The sequence below is a fragment of the Anopheles gambiae genome, chromosome 3, assembly GCF_943734735.2.
Source record: "Anopheles gambiae chromosome 3, idAnoGambNW_F1_1, whole genome shotgun sequence".
Lineage (NCBI taxonomy): Eukaryota > Metazoa > Arthropoda > Insecta > Diptera > Culicidae > Anopheles > Anopheles gambiae.
In genome coordinates, this window is record NC_064602.1 from 28,669,627 (window position 1) to 28,677,310 (window position 7,684).

Sequence of the window (7,684 nt, forward strand, 5' to 3'; positions counted from 1 at the left end):
TGTTGGTCATATATGAAACATGAAATTTGATGTCGAAAGTTGTTATTATGCTCAAACGTACGCCTTGCTGTGGGACCTTTTTTAATCCCAAATACAGCCACATTTTGTAGTTATCCTGTATTTGCTTCTATACAAGACAGTTAATTGATAGATGTGATATCATTAACGTCTGACGTAAACACAATACTATTGTTAACATTCTGATTTTGGTGCTGTGGCTGTGATACGTTAGATCTGGGTATGTAAAGAATATTCTGTGGCTTGACTTATTTTACATTCATGGTTGACATCATGGATTGTGGAACTCCAGACGCCAAACTCTCTACAGAATAATAGTTGAAATCATAAAAGAAAGCCCTTCAATACGATTTTTCCCTTCAATACGATCAATTTCACATTTACCCCACGACATTTCTTACGGGTCAGTTACCGCAACACCAGTTACCCCCGAAGGCCAACCAGTTAGACTTGCTAGCTTAATTCGTTATGGCACTACTCCTTCTTCCCTTAGCTGCCCAGGCACACAGGCAACCACAGTGAAATACACTGACCGCACACTCTCTCTAAAAGCACATGTGCACACATGAACCCAAACTCAGAGTGCAATTTTCTTTTTCGCTTCTGCTTTCGGTGCATTATTTTAGCATTTGCTCTGACAGTTTCTACTTGCAGAGCTACTGCTGCTGTCACTTTCGGCACCAACTGGTGCACCATGGCACCACAACCACAAAAAAAATCCCGTACCAATCATTTTCCGCTCCCAATGACCATAGTAAAGACACTTGGTCTATTCGGCGGCCTATCGTTTCGATTTAGTTTTTTTTTGCACTTACGCCTCACTATCTAGCGCAACCACTGGGAACGATGCAGCTTGAGAAGTTTTACTTCCGTTGGCATACCGGTGGGGCGCCCAAAATTGAGTCCGATGGACGAGGAAAAGAAGAAAAAATCCCCTCATTTCTTTTTTTTTACATCTGTCTTGATGCAGCAGCAGCAACGACATAACGCAGCACAGAAGCGAGAAGAACCAAAAAATAAGCCTCGAAACCAAAGACAGCTACAAAGCACGTGGATAAACGGAAACTTATTGGAGTCATTTTTTTGCTCCCTCCTCTATGCTTCTGTGCTATGCGCCTTTTGCTGCGGCATATATGAGGAAACGAATGGCGAATTATATCCTCCCCCTCGGTCCTTTCCGAAAGAAAGAAACGAACGAATTGATCACCACATGGCACCGCAGGATCGAATGCTGAAATATCTATCGCTTCTGGTGGAAGCAGTTCCATTTATACACCGGTCGTTTCGATTATCTCCAACAAGGAACCATTTTTTCCTTCACTGTTGTCGTGGCCTGCTGTGGCAGTTTGATTCCCCAAATTCTGTGGAAGTGTTGGGGCGGAAATAAATTGAAATCGATTTATCGTGGTTTGACGTGGCTTTCAATTGTGGGGAGGGTGAGGCTGAGATTCTCCGCTCTTGGAGCATTGCAATCGACCGAATGCGGGAGGTGTTGGAAAGATGACAGTCGCGGTTCGCCCGCTCACCGAACCAAATTAAAGTGTGTACATCTATTTACCTTAATCTCTTTTATAGTGTTTGCTGAAAGCATCAGCTGCGGACACCACAACACAGCCAGCCAGTAGTTGTGGAAGTTCGGTGGAAGCGTGAAACCAAACTTTGCCCCGACAACTTGTGCAGTGTGCAGAAACTAAACTTACCGTCCTCCAACAACCCCAGGAAGAAATACCATTATTTGCACCCGTTCCCTAAACTACATGCTAAATATTGGACCTTCAACCTTGTATTTGCGTTGGGTCGTCCCGCTCTTGGTGAGACAGCGCTAAACTTTACCTCCGAAGAAAACAGTAATGAATGCACACCTTTCCAGTCAATTTAGAAACCCCATCAGCTACGGGAGAAACTTCGCCTGTCACTCCAGAGACTATTAGTGGTGCTGCCGGCTTACAGCTGGTTAAGTTTTGGCCCGGCATTTCATCCGGCCCGGAGAGACAGACTAAATAAAAACAATGGTTGTCAAAGTTTGAGACCACAATTGAGCACCATCCGGTTGAGCAGGAGGGGAATTGCCACCTGAACCTAATCCTGTGTTGTCTGGAGGAATTTTGTGTAGTGCCGAGTAAAATTACAAACCCCATTCCGGGTCAGAAGATCTTGCCGTGTACACACTTGGAACAGGATCAGGTTTTGGGATGTTTTTTTTTTCTTTCTCCAAACATGATATCTCTCCCCGGGATGACTTCCTGATGGGATGCGATTAAGAATATGGGACGACCCAAGCCGGGATATTAACGTTCGTAAGAATCCAGCACAGGCCGCCCTTTCCTAAAACTGACCGCTGGTACAAACTACTGGTACGAGCAAACTTTGGTAAATGTTAGTCCCCGGGACATCCTACAGACCTCCAACCGGTTCCTGTTTCCTAGCTAGTTCCCAATCCTGGTTTGCTTCCTTTTTGGACACAGCGCTACCTTGGATACGTCGCGCCAGACCCAGCGGACCCTTTTTCGAAGAAGCAAAGGTTTTGTGGGTAACCACCAGGTACAACTGCTGGACTAACTTTCCGTGGGCAAAAAGAACAAGCGGAAGAGATAAAGCAACGTCAGTACTGTGCTGGTACAGCTCGGCGTATCGGGGATTTTGGGCAGGTTTGAAGTAAAGGGAACAAGGTGGACGCCTTAAAAGTACCTTACATGTGCCGCAGGATTTCAAGATTACAGCCCAACAACCAACGAACCAACCGGTGTGCGATTAAGCTGCCTGTATGGGCGTCACAGTAATTCCAAGAGGGCCCATGGGGCAAGCGGCACTGAAGCTGAGTTGAGACTGGGGCTTCTGCTAACGAGCAGCCCCGGCTTCTAAGCTGCTACAACCGGAAGCCGGATCTAGGAGCTGGTTTGCGCAGGAGAAAACGCCCCCAAAAACTGAAGAAAAACGAGGTACATGGAGGTTTTATAGTTGTTTTAAGCATTCTCGGAGGGTTTTGTTGCAAAAGTGGTGCAGGGAGGGAAACGCAAAGGGTTTCATCTAGGAATGTAATCAACAATTGCACCCGGTTTGGGAAAGTTTGAGGCGGAAGGTGTACGCTCGGTGGGTCGAAAACTTTGCAGTAAGGCAGGATTTTTGAACGGTTTGTTTTTGTGTACAATTTCTTGCCGGTGTGTTTGTGAAGGCGAGGCAGAAAACAATTCGCATCTTAGGTACGCAGAATTAACGAAGCAGAATGTAATGAATTAACGGAATGATGCCTTGGTTTTTGCAATTTTGTTCCATTTGTTCCATTCCAGAAAAGGGGAATCGATTTGAGTTAGCTACTTGTGAAAGTTGCTTATTATGGATGGCTTCGGTTTGGGAGAATCTGCCAATAACATCAGTGTAAGGGCTTCCGTTAAACGTGAATTATTTTCCCAGTACGTATGCTCCCGCACAGCGAAACGTTGTCCGTAGCCTTAAACGTGTTCAATAAAAACGGAATATTTAAATGCATAAGCACCTCGCTGCGCGAAACTGTGCCACTTACCACGCTCGGACAGTAAGTTTGTAAGATGACAGGACTCCGCATCAATGGGAGACATTAGAAGTGAATGAATGGTGGTGATTACTATGAATAGACGGTCTAACGATAGGCGTCACAACCTAACCTGCCACACGGTCGCGCACAAAAACACACGGGCGATAGAAAAGAAACTAACCAACTTTACCACGCTGCTCCAAAAACCTCCAACCAACGGCAACGGACATCCCGTGGTTTCGTCGTTGCCATCGTTGTCGTCGGGTTTCGTGCCGGCGAAGTGAGATCGTTCGCTCACATTCCGGCTCCGTGCATTAGGGCGCCAGGGCGCACGGAACTTGTTGTTCTACCAGCAAGCAGCAGCCAAGTTTTCCAGCAAGCAGGAAAGAAATTGTTTTTCCAACTTCAAACATAAATTGATTAGCCTGATGTGGTTTAAGGGCGCTGTACTGGCGCAACCGCCTGTCTGCGTTGATGCTCTGAACGCTCTTGGGCCAAACCAACCGCCCGCTCGTCGTTTCCCGGAGCCGCTTGTTATTGCTGTCTAAGAGTGTGTTCGTATGTGTGTCGCTCTAGGGTCGCTGTCGACACTGTACCAAGCCGGTGGCCGTCCGAAAACCTGCCAGCACACTGTGGGGTTTTAAAACCATCAAGCGCACAAGCGTAAAGCGCGCAACCCACGGGCGCTTTCGATAGTGTATGAATTTAATTAAATTTTCCCAAAACCACCGTGGCCCCGGAAGCGCCGGACGAAAAGTTTCGCAATATTTGAGGGGCGAGGAGAGGGTGGGGTCCTGGGGGGAGCTTGCCCGCGTGTTCCAAGAACAGTTTGCCCAAATGACAGGGTGCGTGCTTCGAGATGGGGAGGTTGAAGACGGGCCAACGTCTTGCAGCTCGCCATCGAAACGGCCAGGACAAACTTGATCGTCTTGCCAGTATTGTTGGTGTGTGTGTGTGTGTGGGTGTTTGCTTCGAAAGAATGCTATCGTAAGAACATCCTTCCTGGCCGAGGACCCGGACAGGGATTGAGATTGTGAGTTTTGGTTTATTCAATTTTAAATGGTTCATTGATTGGGTTTACTTCTGGTGCGTAGATCCCAAAAAGTTGTGCTGTATCTGCGACCAACATCCCTCAGTGGCGCTCACAACAGCAACAAAAATGGTTGTGTCAATCGCCGAAAGTTATCTTTCGAAGCCAGCGCTTCCCTTTTAGCAGGTGCCTTCGACAGCGGGCATTATTTCGGGCATACTTTCGGGCGTCGTTTTTCCCCGTTTTGTTTTCATTCTGTGTCCGCTCAAAAGAAAACCATAGCTTCCGACGGGCCAAGGAATTTGGTATTGTTTCCGCAAACAATTAAGCTGATTGAAGATAAATGGATGAAATTAATTTAATTTGATAGTTGCGCTATGTATGGCGGACAGCCGTGTGCTTCGCCCGGTTGTACGGTTGTAGCAGGGACAGCATCTTAAATTTGTTTCGTAGTGCAAGGGAAAATATGAGGTTTGACAAAGATTTTTTTCTCTTTTAAAGCTGTTGGTTTTGTATTTAAGGCTCTGGTTTTAAAATTTAAACAAAGCAATGGTCAGTAGATCAAGTTTTGGATATGTTTCTTTTTTCAGTTAATTAAAATATCAAGCATTTTAAAGCATTTCTGTTCCTCAGCGTTTACTACCAACGTTTTGTTCCGAGGGAAGCATACATTTAGGAGCATTTTTTATGGCAAATATTTTCATATAATTGTGAAATTGCTTGCCCAATCCTTGCAAATGTTTTCAATTTGTGTACAACAGGATATTCTCTGACCGAAATGTTCGACCAGATTAAAAGAGCTTGAAACTGATCTTTTTTGTTTTTATGCTTTTAATCTTTCAAGTATTTTCTACTTCCATGATGTATACCTTTAGGGGCTGAGCATGTGCTAGCTAGTGCTATAAAAATATGCCAGAAATTGTTAAATAAATAAGAACATCACAAACACACATTGCATACCTGCAGGCGATCATAATGTGTGTTAGCAATTGTATCACAAATAATAGCACATATGTGAAGCAATTTAATTCAACTATATGAAAGTATGGTATGATTTCCACCTCGGAAAGCGATTCTCCATCGATCGTCTTCAGACAACGAACCTCTTTGTAATACCAATTGCGCACCCAGGTACACGCGTTCTTCCTTCACATTCCGTGTTCTTACTTTCCCAATAATCATCAAACCTAACAACCTTTCACAAATGCCACCGGTCTCCTCTCCGGAACCGAGCGGTGCTATCGAAAATTGTGCCCTCCCTCACTGTCTCTCACCGCGTTCGAAATGACAATAGCATCATCGCTTTAATTTACCGTAAAACTTCTTCACCTTACCTTTTAACCACTTTTTCGACTGGCATGGCAAAGAAAACTGGCAAACGACAAGGCAGCACAAAAACCCGGACAACGGGTCCAGGAAACAATGATCATTATCCCGTTAGGGCCCACCTTTTATCGACGTCGACGGAAGCGACGTTAATGGTGATCAAAGGATGCGGCGATGCAGTGGTGGAAAGCAGGCTACGGCATGACTATTGCTCTATGTGTGATGCTGCTACTGCTGCTGCTGCTGTGTACAGCATAAAGGGAGCATATACGCTGGTGTCGCAAGAATCAAGGAAAACATCCACCACACAAAGATACATGCAGCCAAATGAATACGCATGGCATGGGTGAGTTGCCTTTTCTTTCCCTCTTTGTTGGAAGGTGCTGCTGTGTACGTTGTCACCTTTCATTTCACAAACCGACCGGCAGCAGCACCACACATTCGAATTCGTTAATGATCATTGAACTAAAAGTAGCAGATATAGCATTTCGAGAGGAACTTCTACTTGGGTCCTTCTTTCACAGTGGAAAGAGAAAAAGAGATACCAGAAACCAGGGAGAGAAAAAAACGATTGTCACCATAGAAACACTTTGATACAGATTGCTTCTGTACAAGAACGGCAAGGGTGGGTGGTTTTTTGGTAACATTTTCTACAAAGTAAAAGAACGCTCGCTCGTGACGCTGAATGACACCGGGAGTGCGCTGAGAGGGTTCGGGCTCGTTTGATAGGAAAGCGGTAAAATCATTTCCCCTTAATTTCACCTCTAAAAACTTCCAGCTAAACGATGCCGGGTAGAGTGTTCTTCTTTTGTACGACGTTGCGCCTCCCGCACGCGCCTTACGTTTCCGCTGGCTGCCACGCCACCGTTAGGGAGTGAAAATGTTTGTCAATTGAAGGACGGGAACGGGCGGCAAAAAGCGGGTGTGTACCGTGTGGAGTACTTTTTTTTCCCTTGTCGTGCAGAGTGTTTGGCTTCGGTCGCTAGCGCACGTTAGGTCGTTATTTTCTCGAGATGGGATTATAATAATCATCCCGAGGGCGGGCGGCCTTGCGTAGGGAAAAGTTTTCTTTTTCCTCGAGCATCCCCTTTCCCCTTGTTCTGCTCGGTGGGAGGGTGCTGATCTGCGATAGAAGACAATCTTAGGAGGCTTCGATGGGTATAAAAGGCTTGACAAACTTGCGTTCCTTTCCGTGACTGGTTTAGCTTGTTTCTAGCACCGCGTGCGCGTTGGTGTTGGAGAGTGTCGACCATTAAAATGCTTAGATATCTTTTCGTTAAAGCCTCTGCTTCAAGATTTATGAGTATTTTCAACGAACCATGAATGAAGAACAATAGCATTATTTCTTAAATAAGGAGTAGAAAATTGAAAGATTAGTATGGATATTGAGAAAAAAAAACAACAAATAATCACTCAAATTGATTGAAATATCCAAATAAACCTATTTTTTCAGTTTCATTTACGACTTGCTAGTCTTATTAGTGAGAATAAACCAATTTGAAAGGAAATTAAGCCTTTCAGGTTGCATATCGTTAGGCGATTGGGTAGGCAGGTTGCATACATTTAGGAGTATTTATGTGCGTATTAAATGAGACCAACGGAATAATTTATTAACATTCAAATTAGCCTGAAACGATTGTTTAAAAACTTGAATAGCATCAAATTTCAAATTTCATATGTGTCATGTCTTTCTTATCTCTGAACAGCACTGTACTGCTGGATAGAATTGATGAATAATCGCGTTTTTATTGTTTTAGCCTCTCGAAAGGGCTCAAGAGAGTTGCAGCACGGTTAGGGGA